At 29.7% G+C, this 16,003-nt stretch overlaps 1 protein-coding gene across 2 annotated transcripts in view; it reads left to right on the top strand.

The window, feature by feature from the left end:
- The window catches only part of LOC114120736 (uncharacterized), a 65,684-nt gene that overhangs the window by 37,731 nt on the left and 11,950 nt on the right, over nt 1–16,003 (top strand). Inside the window, exon 3 of one of the 2 annotated variants that reach the window (XM_027982743.2) lies at nt 8,601–8,664. The exons of the other annotated variant lie outside the window; for it this stretch is intronic. The gene's annotated coding sequence lies outside the window, so the exon portion shown is untranslated. The remainder of the gene's footprint in view (nt 1–8,600; nt 8,665–16,003) is intronic. 2 annotated transcript variants of the gene reach the window in all.

Below are 16,003 nucleotides of genomic sequence, written 5' to 3'. Positions count from 1 at the left end.
ATAAATATTTAAATATTTTTTTTACCACTTTAAGGTCGAATTATCAACTTCAAATATAAAAAGTTTAAAAAAACTTAGTACTGGTAAAAAATACATAATATATAATGTTCGTTTTAATTTCAATATTGTCTTTATTTTTCATTTAACTTAATATTATTATATTATATCTTCCAGAAAGATCAGTATAACATATTTTTTTTAAGAATAAGAAAGGAAGTTTTAAGTCCCTACTATTATTTTTTATACGAATATGGTTTTTTATACATATATAACATATTATATACTCATAATCGATACTAATCAGAACTCCCGCTGTTTGAATCGTTGTTGGATACTAATACATCATAACCTGAACGATTATGTTATGATATGTAATTATAAGAGCACTACGAGTCACGACCTCGCGTGCATCCAACGTCTACAGCCATGCTGGTGGGCTGTACGGTTTTTACTTCGTGCGTATTGGAGGGATTTGTTTTTTAGATAACGGAGTGTCTTAAAAATATTTTGCTATGCCTATATAGTACATTGTACATTATATGAAATATAACGACGATCGTTCATTTTAGGTTATATTATGATACATAGAGAATGATATACTCGTACCACACATAGGTTAGGTAATTACCCTCGTGATGTTTTATTTACTAATTTATTCAAATTCCGATGCTTGGAATTTTTATTTATACTAAAAAACCTAAACTATATATAAACTAAAATTACTTTTTTTATATCGATAATTTTTGCTTGTTTTCTTTTCTCCAATTATACAGTTAGGTACGAAAACATTATGGTTACGTGGATACATAGGTAATATTATACAAATACCATTAGTTTTCCTAATGTGATTGCTGGTTTAATAGAACTTATCGTTGAATGTCATACAAATAAATATCAAATCGTACTAAAAAAAAAAATATTGGAAAATATTTTTATCAACTGTACTTGGCCACTAATTATTTTACTGTCTGATTCTATCTACGGGTGTTACGTTTTGTTTTCAAATTTATCTTTTCACATATAAATATCAGTAGTTATTCGTAACGTATTCGTGTGTTCTTTTTGGGCTCCAGTACACATAGTATATAATTGACCGATGCTTTACGCGTAGTATAGTATAAGTACTACCTATGTCTGATAATTTATTATTTTTTTTATACGAATGAAATATGTAAATCATCTTCTCACTACATGATCGAGATCGACCTTAAGGCCTAGATGTTCTTTACTCACATTAGTGATGTATCTAGGGAGTGTTTTAGATGTTGAAACACATCTATTGGTTGTATTTATGCAAAGGTTATACTTAATATATATGCTTCAGATTTTTACAAAATAATATGTTGTTACATATAATGGTTCTATAAGTTCCATTCTATATTTTATATTATTAATACTATGACGATTTTAACTACTCTCTCCTCCATTTAAATAAAAAATTATAACACCCCATCAAAAAGGTCTGACTCCGCATCGTATAAAATTATTATATGATATTTATATGTTATCGACCGTCGTCGTCTTTGTGCAGATCTCCGCTCTTGAATATTATTCAAATACCGGACCATGTACTGGATATGAAAAATTTGTAGCTTTAGTAGCTGTTGCTGTGCTATTATATATTTGTCATCTGATCTACTCACGGGTACTTTATAATCTCGATTCAAACAACCTGCCGTATCAGACAGGGTTGCAAGAATATCACAAACCAAATTATAATATCGGTGCGTTACACATACATACATAGTAAATTATAATATACAACCACACGTTGCAACGATATTATCCCGTTTTATGGGTCACGAACGATTTAACGCTAATAAATATTCATATACGAGTTACTTATTATACGCGCACACACACTGTAACAGCGCGATGCTAATAGGCGACTTTGTTCTACATCATGCACTGTTTAATGCAATTGCTACTATAACATCATATATAGGTATACATGCAAATATATTATATGAAATTCCGATATGCATTTTTAATTTTTACATACTTTAAACCACAATAACGCGTTTGGCGCGCATGTAATTCTGCTCTGGATTTTTACCGGTCGTTTATCGTATAAGTATAATATTATAATATACCCATGTGCATATTATATGTATACATATAATGTATATATATGGTATATAATCTCAGATTTAAATCTAATACTTATTTGTGGTCACAGTTTTAAACCACTATTTCTATTATAAAGGTATATACGTGTCCTCGGCTGACATATTATATGTACACTCTGCAAACAATATTCCAGTATCGGATGAATAAAATTCAAAATATTTGGGTGTCCCGTTATTGTCTGTGAGATCGTGAATCCACTGTGGATCGTAGTTATGATACGCGATATCTTATAATGTCGGTCTACGTGTAATAAACATACGCCCACGTAGATTTCAACGATTAATATTCCAATACGGCGGTACATTGTACCTGACCATAATATTATGGTATACCTACATAATATATAATACATTAAAATGTATATTAAAATATTGATCGCTCTATTTTCCGCTGTGCGCTACATCCGTAGAACGGCGCGATCAAGAGATTTAAACGAGATGTAGTGACTTCGTGCAGACGAAATCTTTATGGTATAATATTATAATACAATGATGTAAGTACATAAGATGGGTTTGGCGTGCTTGAATCGCGTTTGCTACAAGGGTAAACGCGGACACATGAATGAAATGAAATAAACAATGAACACACACGTCTAGGGAAAATTTCGCGTCTGTCTAGCGTCGTACGAGTATACAATCGTCTATTGGTACACACACACACTCTCGAGCGCGCGCACATTTACATGAACACGGACTTGATATACTTTTTTTTTCTTCATTGGCAATGCGTTTTCTGGTCACGATTGATCATTGTCCGCGCTGTTCGAATACCTGAGTATACACATATACATAATATATTGCATTAGTCATGCTGCATTACATCTGGGAATAAAATTCGTGTACTTAATGACCTCGACACCGAAGAATATATAACCTCCTAGATAAATATAACTAAGACAATTATAGTATATATATATATGGTTCATATTTTATTTTTTCATCAGGAATTTATAATGCGAAAATAAAAAATATAAATACATTTATAATCACTCAGTCTAAACAGCTATTAGGAAAAATAATATTATGATGCGCTTCGAGGGTTAATAATATTATTATGTATTAAATACATTTCCTCATTCTCTCTTTGGGGTAAAGAGAGAGTTAAAAAAATGTCTAGTGTTATGTTTTTAACAATTACATGCGCCCGTAATATTGTTAAGCATTATTATGCGTACTGTCAAAAGCATTTCGAAACGAACGCAATTCGTGAAAACGTCAGTGCATATATGTTTATCTGGCCTAAAAAAGTCCTATACTTTGACATAGCCTTGCGTTACAGCCTTGGCCTCTTATAAATTCTTTTGTGCTCTATCTAGTCACATTTCCAAGTAACTAACCGCAATAATTATGATGATAGCATAAAGTACGCGTATATAGGTACAACCCGCGAGGAAGTTTTTCCTAATTCACCTAATGGGCGGCCGAATTAAGAAAACATCAATCATTAAAATGAAATTGAAATGTCAGCTGTGTCCGTGGTTGGTTGGGCGTGTATCTCTATAATATAATGGTCACCCGAGTTTCGAAATACAGGTCCAATTAAAAATTTGCGAATATTATATTAGTGCAAGGACTTGGGTAAGAAATTAGGGTAATGCTGGGCATTTTATTTCTTTTCATCTAGAAGGACGTTGTACTTATTTGGGTCTCTGGTCTCTCAATCAATTGACATGAACTTTACAAAAAAAGAATTGAACGAAATATGGTACAAAGCTATTTTAACAATAATAATAATATTAAAGACTCGTCATAATTGAATATAGGTTTGTTGTTTAGATTGAAAAAAAAATATTTTATCGATTGTAGTCGTGGTAGTTTCCAATAATATTGCAGCGTTATACAATTCGGAAGCCCTATTATTGGAAGCTGCGAAAAGTGATCTATGCAGTGGTATACCGCCTATACGTGTCTATAGAATTGTCAGTTGTGAATTAAAACTCAAAAGATCCTTAAATTAAATATAATTCAAAAAAAGATATAATCATTGCGGTACTTTAAAGTTTGAATACTTAACAACGGATATTTGCTGATCATTTTTAAAGTACTTACACCTACAGAAAATATATTACCGTTAAACTGTATTAGTAGCTCAGCGCATGGATATAAATTATAAAATTATAATATTATATGTGTTTTAAGCAAAATTATATTGATATATCTATTGTTTTGATATTATTTAAATCTAATTCAAAGCATTATAATAAGGGCCATAGCACTAATCTTACCCACAATATACGATGCGTATTGTTATTGAATTTATAATAAAATCAATATTATTATGCTAAATAGTAATTATTTAATAGTCGGTAATGTGTAATGTAGCAAGCACTCTTGAATATATAACTGTGGCTGGACTTAACGATGTTTTGCGAAGATGCGAAATCATCTGACATTGCATCGCTGAGTAATGAGAATATTTTGCGACGCTATATGGTTGATGTTTATAAATTTTACACAGCCACTACCACACGTTTGTCACTTTCAACAGTGGCTTCAAAGCGCATTTGCCGCAGTCGTGTACATAGTAATATTATTATATATATTGTTCACTGTTTTTCTTTAAGGTCGTTATAATATTATAATATATGAGTGCAGTATCGTTTTAGAAAACGACACGAAACCGTGACAATCGTCACGCAAGTGCGTATATGTTATGTCGGAATTTTATTGTTTTATTAATGCGAACAAACCATCTCGTCTCGTTATTGTTTTAATATATTATTATTATTATTATCATCGTATTCGCACCAGCGGTGCCGGCGGCGGGCGATATAATAATAATATTATAACCATGTTCCACTGCAGCAGCCGGCTGGCCGCCGTTTCCGAGCACCTTTTGATTTATTTATATGCTAATGAGACCGGAGAAAGTCTCGTGGTTTTTTTTTTTGTTTTAAATATATTCTCGAGACAAATCCGCCATGTGCGGGTAAATGGTTTTAATGAGACGTAAAAAAGTATTATAATATAAGAAGTACTCTTGTCGTACGGGAAAACGACTTATACCTTTATGTAAACACGACATGATTGCGGGATTGCAGATGTATACGAGTAGAGATATCGTAGAGACGATAAGAATACGTTGAGCGATCGTCACGTTAAACGTCGCTTTGTTTACGTGTGATTTACCGTTTTCCCTTCGTTATCACTAGCAAATTTTTGCAAATTTGTCGTGATCAATAATAAAATATACGCGATATTGTACTACGGACTATTAAAATTTGTTTGGTTCTTATACAAATTTGTCAGTGGCGCCAGTATGATAATACATTGAACTGTATTTGAGTTTTAATCATGTTATAATTGATCGATTTTGTTCAGTTAACCTCAGTTAATAATTTTGAATTGAATAATCTTAATATTTAAAAAAATATATACTAAAGCTAAATCACATCTGATGGCATTACTTATACGTTGGTATTGGTCATGTTATATAATGCCTCAGTACCTATACATAGAATATAGATACAAATATATGAATTCGAACTGCATCGGCTGATGCAATCTACTGCACTGATTTTCCTAGCATTATAATATTATATGCGTCGATCACGCGCTTATTGAATACCGAGTAAAACGTATTCTTTGACAACTTGTATACTTTTATATTCATAATAAGTACTCTACCTTTACATATAATATAATAATATTATACTATAAATACACATTACCTATTACGCTTGTAAGGTCATTTTGAAATTTTCTCAATATAATTATTCACATAAATAATATTATAATATAAATAATAATATTATTACGTCGACCTAAAAAATATTTGATGTTTTTATGTTAGCGATCCTGCATTGATGCGATTACCTGGATATAATGTCCATACAAATACAATACTCAAACAGCAGAACGTGTTTACATGTACATAAATCCGTTATTAAACCCATTTAGATATAGGACTTAATAAGACCGTAAACAGCTAATAAACGATATTTTAAAATGGAAATATTTTTGTAACCATTTGTTCATTTGGCATATCCAAACTCTCCCGAAGATTATAGTCTGGTTATCAATAATATTATTTATCACAAACATAAATTTTATTTTATGTATTTTTTGTATGTTTCTTAAATTGCTATAATTCCTAATTTTGAAAACGTTATTCAGAAGAGCAGCTTCATATATAAAACTATAATACAATCAGCACTTATATTACAGGGTTATTCAAAGCGATTTATCTTATAAAAATATGTCACTTGACAATTGGGCTGCACGACGTTATATGTATTTTTTTATTGTGGTCATGTTTTTAAAGCTAACTTTTACACCAAGTTTCCAACAGCTCCCATTTTTTTTTTTTTTTTTTAATAATTATTTAAATTAACGTGTTATTTAAATTTTATATTATCAAAATAGAGGGATAGCAAATGTATAGCAAATTATTTGTATGTAAAATATTACAATCTAATAATATCATAAACCCTTGAATCAAACTCGTTTAACTGATATATCTTTAAAAAGACTATTGTACAAACACAGATGTCAAATTATTTTCTTATTTTTAAATTTGATCTTAAATTAGCCCCTCAGTTTTAAAAGTTAATACATAAAATTGATTCAGTTCAACGCAAATTTGGTATGTTTTACCATGTTAAAAGACAACTCATCATCTAGAATGGGCTTCATATTGAAATTAATTATTTAATCATACTCAAAAAAATTATAATGTTAAATTTACATAAGTTATATTAATATACATTTGTTGTTTAAAGTATTTAAAACACAATGTACAATCTGCACAACAAAATTACATTGTAAGGTGCAATTTATTAAATGATATAGTTATATTAGTAGACTTTTTCATAATAAAGATTAATACATGTGTTTGTTTTACTTCAGTTGATACTTATAATCAAAACACAATTATTACAGCGATTAATTTTACGATTTTCCACATCATAATTCAAGACATATTTTTTATGTTAACACAAAAACTGAAGACTGATTAACCGTATGCTTAAAGTTGACGTAACTCCAATACCATTAATATTGAGATTTGAGTTTATTTGTTAACATCAAAAATATGTTCAGAATTAAGATAAAAAAAAATCATGATTGTGTATCATAAAGTAATAATTATAATAAAATTGTTTTTATAAATATTTTATTAAAAGATTTATTTTTTAAATAATAGGTATATTTGTAAACAATTTTATTGTTTTTTCAATTACAATATTAATATAGTCTATAAAATGGCAACCATTTAAATAAATGAAAAAATATTTTATAGATGTGATCTAAAAGTAAACTTAAATATAAGTTTGTCTATAAAAATTCATAGAGATGGTATAAATAACTTATAACCATCCTAAAAGACTCAAAAAATCTATTTATATGACTTTAAATGAAAAAGGTTCTGCAGTTTTTTAGTCCATATAGAGAACAAACAAAGAATCTTTTATTTTTATAAGTATTGATAAAAATATATTATTATCAATAGATTATGATGCATTGATATGTGTTTGTTTAATTGTTAAATATTGTAACGATTTTATTCATTTCAAATACCTATACGTTACATTAAAATATATTTTTAATGTTTGACAGACAAACATTTTCGTTAAGATATTTAAGGACCCTCAAAATTCCGATTATCAGGGCTTCATATAACCAAGACAGCTTTTCTCATGAATATTCTTACCAGTATATTATATAGGTATAATAATAGAGAATGTTCTAGCCAAAATTTTGATCAGCATTTCCGCAGTGGTCTGCTCTGGTATTCGTGGTCAGCATAATATATAATTCACCCAATTCCGTTTTCTATACAATATTATAATAACGCCAATCAGACCGTGTTATTATTATTATTAATAGTTTATGCTTCTCCGGTATAATGCTAATGATTGTAGGTAGATACTAACAATAAAATATTATATCGCGCTCTACGTGCTCTCTACTTCAGAAATCCCATAACGCACGTACCGTCCGCTTACCACCTATATATTAGCTGTTCTATGTATACTTACCTGATTTCTTAATTACTCGAAACCTGTTTTGTAATTTTCTCACCACTTTTTATAACCGTATATTATTATATGTGTGGCTATTGCAATGTTATATATATTTTTTTTCGTTTCTCGGAACAGCGTTTATTATTAGTATTTACTATTCTTGTGCAGTGATAGATACACACCGCGAGATTTTGAGTGACGATGATCGACTAAACGATACAGGGGACGCATCATCGTGACTCCGAGTACCAGCTGTAACAGAACGTGCTATTAAAAAACATAATAATAATATTATAGCCGATATAAACGAGCGTTTGGATTGTAGGTCATTTTCGTCAGGTCCGGATTCCTTGTTTAAAGTGCAATAAACTTAATTTCTGTTATTTGATATTTCACTGTATAATATTATATGGCTGATCAAAGAAAGAAAGAAACAAATGATTTTCCTACACGAATGTACCTATATATTGCGCGACCGTACATTTATTTCTTTATTTTATTCTTTCAGACGCAGTTTAATGGATATCGACGCACATAATTCAGACGAGCCAAGTCGGTGCACGATGTACCAAGTACGTAAATCGATGATAAAATTATACACATTCTAGTCCAACTATCATAAAAAAAAAAAATAATAATAATAATAATAATGTGTAAGAAAATTCACAAAACCATCAATGGCCTGCGGGTCGCGGTAATAAATCTATAACATAAGATAAAGTCGCGGCTTTTATTTATTCGGATGGAAAATAAGGTTTGTCACGACAAACCTCTTGTACATTATAATATTAAACTGTACATCTAAAAATAATAATGTTAATAATAATAAATAATAATATAATATACTGCCATACTGCCACATCGACATGTAAATTAGCTTCAAAGCAATTAATATGATACATAAGATTATTATAATATGTATATTTTTTAAATTACCTGAAGCGTCGTCATGCGTTTTCTCCGTGAAAATCCATACAGGATCTTAAAATGCAGAGGGCATAGCGGCTTATTTATTAATTTCTTTATACAGCCGTCTGATTTTTATAATGTACGTATACCATACCCCTACACCTAAATATAATATTATTAATAATGTTATGCGGATTTCTATTATATGTTAATTTTAGTACTATCTATGGACATACATTGTATTTATGCGTGCGGTGCCCAGCCGTTGTACCACTTGATACGTATGACCGGTTTTCGGCTTAGCAAAATGTTATGTTTGTTGCCGAAACGAATAATGTTATAATATTATGATAATAATATGGTCGCACTGGCCCGTATGGATATTGCGATTAAATGTGACACGCTACGGCGTATTTGTTATTTGATTTCAAAACTGTCGTAACCACTCGAATCCGGCTGGTCTTATAATTTAGAATAATTTTGGTGCAAGCACGATGCAGGGACTCAATTTTGTTTTTGTTTTACAACGAATTGGATTAATTCCAAAAGGCATCTAAAACGTTAAGATTCTCGTCGGTCATAGATTTGATAAGTTCAATATTTAAATACGTATACAACCTATTATCATAACGAAAGCCGTGAATTTACCATCTTAGATCTCACAGTGATCCACCTTAAGAATTCGTATTAATTTATACTAAAATTAAATTTTCGAAGAAAAAATAAATTATAAATACTATTTGTAACGGGTTTTTAATTACTATTTATGTTTTTGATGAGAGAATACTGAATAAGCACAGCTAATTATTTCCTGCATGAAACTGCGTGCATGGCTGAAAGAGATGACTGATGTTTTTGTAAATTTTTCTTATTTTGTACAACACTTTAATATTATATAGATATAGATACGTATACCTAGTACTTATTAATTACAACATTTAAAACGCGCTTTCCAATCGAAGAGATTTGTTCTAATCGATTGAGTAAATACAAACGTACTTTTAAAATAGGTAGTTCGTATTTTCGAATCCACAAATACTACAAAATTACTATTAGCTTATTTACATTGTAGTATCAGGTTTGAAAATTTTGAGATGCTTAAATAATTCACTTTTATTGAATATAAATCATGCTATTTAATAAGATACTAGTTGATAAACCTTTTACAGTTATTCATTTTTGTCCGTATTATGTACGTTTTCAAATTAAAATGTATTTTTATGTATATAAAAAAAAATGTTTTAGCAGAATTCCTTCAAAATATTTTTACAACATTATTTACGATTTATTTTATTACCAAATTATAATAAATAATATATCTGTATTGTGTAACGTAAATATTTGAGTAATGATTGTACAACTTCAATTAAGTTAATGTTAAACTTAAATACCAACTTGATAAAATTTTACTATGGTATTACAATCAAATAACCAAAAATAAAATTGTTTAATAATTTAAGAATAAAATTAAAACTAATGAAAAACTATGAAAATATTTTCTAAAATTAAAATGTTTAAACAAACAATAAAATATAAATTACTTACAAAAACTAATAAAAAAAAAAAAAAAAAACGATAATGAACGCTAGGTTAACCTAACCAAAAACTACATTATTTATGAGTTTGACGAATTGAACATTATTGAAGGCTAACAGATAAGTAAGCACAATAATAAAGCACGATGAAAATTGTTAGTTTTTTCTTCATTGAAACTGTTGATTGTTAGTACTAGACATGAGGCCAAATGAATAACGAGAAAATTTCGTGAGGACTGAGGACAATGTCAGCAGCTTCTTGTTAAAAAAAAATAATAATAATAGAAATGTACCTACCACTAAAAATTAGGTCACGTTTAGGCTGTGTATCTATTCACTTGTGCCAGAGGAGTTGAACCAGTGAAATAATCATTAAAGAATCACTAAGTGTCTTGACGATTAACTCTAGAAAATAGAATCTCAAGGGTTTTGGCAGGCGTGTCGTATAGGCAATTCCGGTACACAAAGGTGTGTACACATCCCGGACACGGTTTATGAGAAGTCCCTAATCGCGGCACTACTACAATTCAAATAAAATAGATTACTTATGATAAAATATACTTGTATAAGATTTTAATAGAAAGTTACTAAATTTCCTTCATAAGTAAATTTAATAACAAAAATAGTTTTATCTTGATGACTGCCAAAGAATATAAATTCTGCAGCTAGTATATTATAGCTTATACCTAATCTAAATAAGTTGCACCTGACACAAAAATGTAAACAACGGAGTTTCATGAAAAATTTAGAAAACTAAATCGTATAAATGGAAGATTATAAATACTTTATTGAAATATCATTCACTAAATTTATTTATGAATTTTATCGCTGCTTTGAATAAATTAAATGTTAGTACCTATTATACGATATTCATGCTAATACATTAGCATTTAGCGAAAACCGGGGCGTTAAAATTCGATCCTGTTTCATAAATAACGAATCGATGAAATAACCGTTGGATATTTATTTTTATAATGGACCATAAACCGGATAGATTGACATTGACGATAAATTAGGTTTATTTTGTTGTTGAAATCGAGTTCCTGGTTGGTGCGGTGTTTCAAATGAGTGTTTACTAAATACTGTGCGTTGTCCATCTTAAAAAATAAATCAGTAAATCATTGCAAACTACTAGTTATAGTGAAGCGAAGATTCAACTACGACAAGTGTTATATATTATATATTATATACAAATAATATTATTATACTCGAACACGAGTAGGAAAAAATACGTTCGTTTTAAAATGCCTTAACCTCAATATATTAATGACGAATATACGTCGGTCATTTCGTATTGGACCGACATATTATATTATATTCTCAGCACAATGAACGCAATTTATTATTTATTTTCTCTCGTTTATTAGTTTTGCTTCCCGACAGAACTAGAGTTCAATTTTTCTTTTTAGATTAAATCATTATAACTATTTTTTTTATGGTGCCAATTTGCTATAAAGACATAAAGACACAATACCTAGTATATACATATTATATGTTACATACACATACATGGTGAACTGCGATAATAATGACTTGTTTACCACTCGGTGAGCGCAACGGCGGCGGAAGGAGGACGCGTCACATTGTGTGTAAAACGATACTGGATAAATTACAATAAAATGATTTTCACCCACTGATTGTCAAATCTACAACGGGACCCATATACGTATATTATATAATTTATTTATTAGAGTGTGTATAGTTACTATACACATAAGATATTATATTGTATTATGGGAAAATGATTATTTTTATTCGCGTATACTAGTATTTTTAAATGTTTTGTATTTTTGTAAAATAAATAATGAAATTATAATGTGAAAACACAATACAAAAAACATACCGCAATAATTATATTATTTTAATACATATAACCTAACGTGTTAATTATTAAAGTCATTAAGGAAGTAAACGTTTATGATCCGTTATCAAACAATACACGTTACGTATGTGTGTGTATACTTTATACGCGTGTGATACGATTTCTGAAGAATAATTTAATTGCAACTGCACAAAAGAATATATATACAAGAAAACAATCGAACTTATCGAAATTATATGGATAATTATATGACAATGATAATTCAAATATAGTATAATATATACAGGATCATCAAAGATAAATAATATTATTCTGTTTCAAAGATGATCGGCGTGGTATATAATATGAAACTCGTGATGTCTGCGATCGATGAGAATATAATGATAATGTTTGGACCACGTATGTTCAAACAGATAATGATATTATTGTAATATTTGATGACACCTACGACATTAAATATATATACCTGTAGTATCATATTGTTATTGTTAAATGGTACGTATTTGATTTGTTCTCGAAAAACATATACCTAATATTATTCTATCATAATATACCGCGGTGTCACGTCTCCTTGATACAAAAATCACTGTGAGAGGACTCAATGATAGTATACAGAAGACGATTTCTATAACGGGCACTTCCGATGTTTGGATTAAAAAAGAGCAAAAGAGCAAATAGTATTTAGTTATATGTTATTCGCATTAATAAAATAAATATCGTTTCAAGTGGGAAATCTCACAGCTACCAACATAATAACAGTAATGTATTGAGTGGTTATTACCATATTGATCACAGAATGTCCTTATACTAGTTCCGTTCCAAACGCCTATAAGTTATAACTGGAATATTATTTAGTATTTTTAGATCGCAGTGTAGGCGGTTAGCTTAGATTTTTATGATCATCAACATTGATAATGATAGTTTAAAGTGGAATATTTTTTTAAACAACGGTTTGGCAGTTTTTTCAATGGTTAAGCGATTATTGAGTGTAACTGAATGAAATATCATGTCTGTGGAAATTAAACAATCATTTTATTATTCCCAGACAAACGGATAGGAAGATTTGAACTGAATATACTAAATATATAGAACCGAAGTTTCACAAATAATATATCGTCGTTTTATATAACGTGTTATTAATTATCATATTATAATGATTATACAGTGATACACACACACTGCATGTATACAGCAACGTCCATATCGGATGCAATCATTAATAATATATTTTCATAACACATAATGTTTAATCGACGACAACAGTTTTGAATATCTTTCGGATTTACCCGAGCGCTGTAATAATATTATGTTATTATTTTTTATGATTGCATTCGTGGCACAACAATTGCGCCCACCGGTATTCGCGTTATAATAATATTATAATAGATATAGACATATTATCATCTACCTATATTAGTAAATATAGAGTTCTGAGTTTATTATGTACATAACGCGTACCTACATAATAAAGTAGCAACAGGTATCACACTCGCGCACTACGCGTTAGCCACTATTATTATAATTCGGAAGTATCGACAGATAATATATAATATATTATTATACTCGTGCGTCGATGTATATATCGTTAGACAACCGCTTCTGAACCGTATACACGACCGATATAGTAATATGTATATATTTTATCCGTTTGGTTATTTATTTATTATTAAATTTTTAGTGTGTTGGATATATAGAGCAAAATGCGACCCGAGGCTATAAAAAAAAAAACAGGTTCGCCGCTGCCGCTTTCGGTTGAAATATTAATACTTATAAATACATACATGCGTGTGTGAGTGTGTAAATGCTAAAATATCGCATGCGTTGGCAACCTTGCTTTTTTTTTTTCATACATTATATTATGCTCCACTCGCAAACGTTTGCGAGTGAGTGTGTGTGATGAAAGAGAAAATAAGCGACATTACTCATTCATCGGTATCCTAATTGCTAGCAGTTTTATATTTTTATGTTCTCGGGTACTCCTACTAGACGTACACGCGAGCATATCATCGTACACGTCATAATATATCGCATTTATTATTATGTATTTATAAATTTATAATATCAAGAGGAAAATAAAGCGCACACGGAATCCTGGGAGTGCTGCTGCAGTAAGTTGTTGTAAAGTGAAATTATTGCAGCGCCTCGACGCGCGCGCCAACTGTCTCGAAAGATCACGAACGCCGCCGCTCGATCTTTGTAAAATAAAATGTCCTAACCACTTTCCGGTAATCGAGAAAACGAATTAATTTCATTTTTCTCACAACCACAACAATATTATGTCCATGACCGTAAACATATGATAACTGCTTCGAAATCTATTACATAGATACTATATAAGATAGATTATATATATACTATAGATATTATTATAGAATTATCTATCCAGTAATAAAACGCTCTGTCCAGATGTAAAATAATAAATGTGTAATGTTGTGTCGTAAAACATAATATTATTATTGTTCTATTATTACTATAAGTTAATTAGAATTTCATTTCAGTATCTCACAAACATTTTCTCATACGAACGTAAAAACTAAAATTTAAACTTTAAAAATTGATAGTTATTATAATTTTCAAACAATTACATATTAGTTTCACTTCTACTTTAGAGTTTCTTAAAAAATCTTTTAATTAGTTTTAGATTGTTATGTTTTAATCCTATGCTGTATTTTTCCTCAATTTTGCTTGTTCTTTAACATTCATATAAGAAAACTATTGTGACTTAAGATTCTGTGTATCTATATTCTATATATTATTAGGTACATATAAATATATGATGAAATAATTTTCACCAACATTTTCAAGCACAACATAGGTACAACTTGTGCGAAATCGAACAACGAAGTGTAATACTTACCTACCTCGTTAAAAGAACGTTAACGATCGACAGCGTTATCGGAGGCGCTAAAATAATTAATATAATAATGTTATTATGGCCTTATTTCTGATAGTCATAAATAATTATTTTCGTGTTATATTAATAGGCCTCTGACTGCCACGATGCGGCTGTCTCGAATAATGATATGTAATAACGTAAATCAGAAATCAGATGCATTTATAACATTTTAATGTGCAAGTATAATATTATTATGTTCCGTCGGCGCATTAAAAAGCTTACTAGTTACTGGTTAGTGGTTAGAGGTTAGGTGGAGGAATGTATATATACGCTTATAATATCTAATAACGATCTCCCTTTTGCTCGTGTATCATTAAACTGCTGCAGCAGCCGTGGTGGTGTTTCTCGTCATAATAATTTTCTAGAAAGCTATATATCATATTGTTCGTGATCCTTTCGGACATAGGTTTCTCGAAAAATGTATGCATGTGTATAACAGATATAGTCTCCCTACTGTGCTATTATTTATTTATTATATTTAACGAAAAAATAAAAAATATACTGACTCAACCGAGAGCCAAAATTATAATTATATACACTATTGAAACATGCATAAGTTTGTAGATGAGTATTTGATGATGTCTTAACGAGTACCTATTATTATTCGCAATTTTTTTTTACGTTTAATTTCTCTTCGGTTTCAATTGTCCTTGCCAATTATTGTCTAGTGTAAGCGATTTGTGCACCACACAAATATCATTTAAAATATTTTGGTGGTTATTATTATTCACTCTGGCATACTGTAGCGG

The sequence above is a fragment of the Aphis gossypii genome, chromosome 1 (genome assembly GCF_020184175.1).
Source record: "Aphis gossypii isolate Hap1 chromosome 1, ASM2018417v2, whole genome shotgun sequence".
In the NCBI taxonomy this organism is placed as follows: Eukaryota; Metazoa; Arthropoda; class Insecta; order Hemiptera; family Aphididae; genus Aphis; species Aphis gossypii.
The sequence above is the reverse complement of the archived record's forward strand: the minus strand, read 5'-3'. Positions and strand labels throughout refer to the sequence as shown.